At 37.9% G+C, this 5,184-nt stretch overlaps 1 pseudogene; it reads left to right on the top strand.

Annotated features, from left to right (window-relative positions):
* The first annotated feature begins 1,745 nt into the window (after nt 1-1,745).
* Nucleotides 1,746-5,184, top strand: part of LOC102013602 — a 3,932-nt pseudogene continuing 493 nt past the window's right edge.

Below are 5,184 nucleotides of genomic sequence, written 5' to 3'. Positions count from 1 at the left end.
AAAAAAAAAAAAAAAAGTGCAGAACTGTACAAAAAAGATGGTCATAAATCTGAGTGGTGGGTCATAAGTCAGAAACAACATGCCTCAGTTGTAAATCCAAACAGTTACTAAAACAAGTAGGCCTTTAAACAAGAAATATGTATAGTGGCTTCAGCGTTTCTGTCTAGGAAATTCTTGAGTATTTTCTAAAGTGATTGTTTAGCATTCGTATGTCTCTTGAGCTGGTCTTTTTCATGAATTCTCCATCTATTTTGAAAGAGATTTGAAAGAGGTCCTGATTTCTCCATCTATTTTGAAAGAGAGCTTTGCTGGGGAAGTTAAACTAGGTTGGAAGTTATTCACTCTTAGGTCTTGGAACATACCACTCCAAGCACTTCTGACCTTTAAGGTTCATGCTGACAAGTCTGTTGTAATTCTAATTGGTTTACCTTTATAGGTGACTTTTGTTTTCTCTGCTTTAACTTTTTATTGTTGTGTTCTTTGGATATCTGGTGGTATAAGGATATGCTTTGCTAAGCTTTTTTTTCTTTATACTTTCTTTGGTGTTCTCTAAGCCTCACTTCTATTTTTAACTCTTCTCATTGAGAATTTTTCTACTGTAATTTCTGTAAACATATTAATAATTCCATCTATGTTATCTTCTAGTTTTTCTCTAACTCTAATTACCTTAGGTTGGTCTTTTTAGTGTTCTCTACTTGCTGCTGGATGGTCTTTTCTTCTCCTTTTTTGTGGTCTCGTTGAGTATTTCTGCATAATTTTCCATTTGTCCTCAATTTCAGACTGACTGGTCTGGGTTGGGGCTCTGCCTGGGCTGGGCATATGGCCCACAGTACATGGCTAGAAGGGAACACACAGTCCCATCATCCTCCCTGAGCTAGATGCAGAGGCCTAGCCTGTGGCCAGGAGCACGGCGTTCAGTTGGTTGGTCCATCCCCGCATTTTCCTTTCTATGGCACCTTAGAAATTTTTCTATCTCTGTGATAAGTAAACATTTCACATCACTGGGAGACAATATGTCCTCCTCAATCTAATTTCATTATGAACATTCTCCAATGAATAATACTTTTCATTAGCATTTTAAATTATCTTTAGTGAATTTTACTTTGTGTTTAATTACACTTTTATCTGTGAAATCAGTTTCACGTTTTTCAATGCTATCTAAATACAGTCAGAAGAGAAAGGAATTTATGTCCTAAATAATAATTTAAAAATAGATGTATTTTCTATCTTCTGTCAGAGCAACTCATTAGATGTTCACCTACCCCAGTTCCTTTTACTCCATGTCTGATCCAGTAGGCACTCTCTATCACACAGTATAGAATTAAAACTGGGGTTAACCAGTAGGAGAACCAGTATTCCAGTTCTGCTATTTCTTTAGGAGTGAATTCACATCTAGCATCAAAATGTGTGTGTGATAGCTGAGGTGTGGTGGCACATGCCTGTAATTCCAGCATTCAGGAGGCTGAAGCAGGAGAATCACAAGTTTGAGGCCAACATAGACTATCTAGTGAGCTCTTATCTCAAAAACATAAAAAAAATTCCTGTCTGATAAGTGCATGTGGATAAAGAACAAGTGTTTGATGATCAAGACATGAAGTAACCATTTGTTGAACCCAGCCTCATTTCAGCTTCTTATGAGTAGATTTGCGACATATCACATTGTGAATCTCACTGTTCTTCCTGGAAATATATTTCTGATGATTTAGAAGGCAGTGACCTTTGAGGATGTGGCTGTGAACTTCACCATGGATAAATGGGCTTTGTTGGATCCATCTCAGAAGAAGCTCTACAAAGATGTGATGTGGGAAAACTTTAAGAATGTGACTACTATAGGTAAGAAGCATTATTTCTCATTTATGTGATCAGAGAGCATTGGTTATTGCTCATCAGTGTGGTTTTCTTTAGTGGAATATGGAAATATCTTCATGAATCTTCTGGGCATGCTCACATTATACCATGAATCTAACTGGAAGCTAATAATTTTTATATAATGTAGTAATTGATTGTTACATTTCTTTTTCTACCCTTTAGGAAGAAACTGGGATGAGCAGCAAATTGAAGATGAGTACAAAAATTACAGGAAAAATCTAAGGTAATTTGCACTCATAGAAATGTTCCTCAAATGTTAGAAATATTAAAACCAAGCAAACTACACAAATGAGGCCATGTCCAAAAATAAGACAAAGAGCCAGGCACAGTGGCACATTCCTATAATCCCAGGATTGGGTCAGCTAAGGCAGGAAGGTTGCCAGGAGTTCAAGGCTAGCCTGGGTTACATTGTGAGTTTGAGGCTGGCCTGAACTACATAGGGAGACCTTGTCTCAAAAATCAAAAATACAAACAAACAAGCAAAATGAGGCCATGTTCAAATTTCTCCAAAGATGCATACATATCTAGAATCTGACAATTAAATATTTGAATATCTCAATATCTGAAACATAGGGACTATTGATGTTATGCCACAAATAACACTGTCTAATGTATAATGATGAATTACTTTCCATGCTCAAGATTATAGAACTCGTATATGAAAGTATATGTAGGCATTGATAAAAGGTATATATAAAAAACTGTGTTTCATTGACAGCCAAGTGCAGGATATCTAATTACATACGGATATATTTTCAAAAGGCTTTCTCATCAAACCAGTTGTGTAAATAATGCTATATGTATTTAAATGTGGTATACACATTCAGTATTTTCAACATTGGTTACCTTGAGAAACTATTCAAAATCCGAATGAATACCCTTGTTTTAATAATAGCTGTTTTCAAGCAATCCTCAAAAGCATTTAGTCTATTTATGTCCCAAAATACATAGAGTATTAGAAGGCTCCTTCCCATAATGTTGGTAAGCATGTCACTGTAGTATAACACCTATGAAAATGTGTATAGAGGTTCCTCAAAAAAAAAATAAAAACAGAAATTCTGTTTTATCCAAGTATACTTCTCCTGGATGTATTTCCCCAAAGTTAATCAGATTTTGGATCCTTCAGTTCATGAGCATGATGATTGGGTGCTCACGCCATCTGCATGAGATTTGCCTCCCTTAAACCTTGTTACAATGTTGGCACATAACCTGTTTGATGTACAAAAAAAAAATCATACTATACTGGTACATGCATGTCCATGTTTGTAGCAGTAAAACTTACAGGAATGGAGCTCTGCAAACAGTCTGCATGCACATGCATAGATGAGTAGAGAGGAAAAATGGGATAGCTTGGGCAGAATGGAGTGTACTGGGAAGCTGAGGCACATTCATGCTTAGCCTGGGCAACTTTATGATTGATGAAACTCAGTCTCATAATAACTCTGAGAATGTAGCTCAGTGCTAAAACCCTGAGTTCAGTCTCCAGCACTGAAAATCATATGGTGTGTATATATAATGGAATGCTATTCATCCATAAAGGAGAATGAAATGATATTATTTGACAGGAAATGCATGGCTCTGGAAACCATATTATGTTAAATAAGATAAATGCAGAAAGTTCAGTATTATGTGTTGTATCTTATATGACAAATGCAAGGTATGAATTAAGAAGTAAAATGAAGGATGGATGTGAGGGCGATCTGGCTGTGGCATCTGTCACCCCATTGATCGCCAGGGTTGATTTCGCTGATCCGGCTGGCTAGGCAGGTGTCCCCTTCCTTCCTCAAAGCTCCATGTGCATCTCTCCTGAAGCTTCATGCTCGGTCGAAAGGACGACGACCACCACCACCACCCCCCATAGAGGAGGACCGTTCCTCGGTCAGCGGTATACAAGCAGCTGCGCTCCCCTGCTAGAACCTCCAAACAAGCTCTCAAGAAGTAAAATGAAGGAGAGATGGTAGAAAAGAGAGAGGCAGACATTTTGGAGAGAATGAAGAGGCTGAGTGGAAGGGGGAATAGTAGAGTCATGAAGAAAAAGTGTCTGAAAAATAATCAACATATGGGACACATATGTACCAACTGCTCAAAATGAAAATAACCAGTATGTGTCGCAAATGTTTCACTTCCAAATTCCCAAATGAATACTGTCTTGGTGAAGGCTGTTTCCAAGCCATCATCCACACTGTGCAGTAAATTCATGATCAAATACACTTAGGGTGCATCAAATCAGATCTCCTGGTGAACCATTAATATAAATACACTTTTAAATGTGATGACTTGTTTTGTGATTTTTTTCTTTGACAGAAGTGCAGAGGTGGATAAATGCTGTCAATATAATTTCTGGCATCAACATGGAGAAGTGGCTTTTATGACTCCCAATACAAATGTGCATGTGAAACTGCTTCATATAAAACCAAGTGAAAGCCTTGCATGTGGAAAGCCTCTGGTTGCCCATTCATCACCAACCATGCCCATCATACAGAACACTGGACTCAAATCATATGAGCTCCATGGATTTGAACAAAAGTTGTCTAACTGTAACAGACGTGGGAAAACCTCCAATGACTTTCAACCTTTTCAGAAACATGCGAAGACAAATCCTAAAGAAAAACCCTATGGATATAAGCAGTGTGGAAAATCCTACTCTGATTGCACTGAAGGAAGTAATGCTGAAAAGAAATCCTTTGTATATAAGCAAGATGTGAGAGACTTCAGTACAGCCAACTGTGTTAAAATCCAGGAAAGGAATCACAATAGAGTGGATACCTATATATGTATACAACGTGGAAGAGATTTGAATTCTTACCATGATATTCAGGAACATGAAAGAGCTCCTACTGGGACAAAATATATATATAAACACAGTTGGAAATCCTTAAATGATAGCACTTCATTTTGTAACCATGAAATAACTCACATTGGGAGAATCCCCTACATATGTAAGCAGTGTGGAAGAGCTTTCAACACACAGAGTCGTTGTCAAAGACATGAACGAACTCACACTGGGGAGAAACCCTATGTATGTAAGCAATGTGGGAAAGCTTTCAGCGCACACAGTTATTGTCAAACACATGAGAGGACTCACACTGGGGAGAAACCCTATGTATGTAAGCAGTGTGGGAAAGCTTTCAGTACATACAGTGATTGTCAAAGACATGAACGAACTCACACTGGGGAGAAACCCTATGTATGTAAGCAATGTGGGAAAGCTTTTGGTACACAACGTAATTGTAAAAAACATGAAAGGACTCACACTGGGGAGAAACCCTATGTATGTAAGCAGTGTGGGAAAGCCTTCAGTGCACAAGGTTATTG

This window comes from Chinchilla lanigera, unplaced genomic scaffold, assembly GCF_000276665.1.
Source record: "Chinchilla lanigera isolate Chin_1 unplaced genomic scaffold, ChiLan1.0 scaffold00014, whole genome shotgun sequence".
In the NCBI taxonomy this organism is placed as follows: domain Eukaryota; kingdom Metazoa; phylum Chordata; class Mammalia; order Rodentia; family Chinchillidae; genus Chinchilla; species Chinchilla lanigera.
This window is presented reverse-complemented; position numbering and strand designations above follow the sequence as displayed.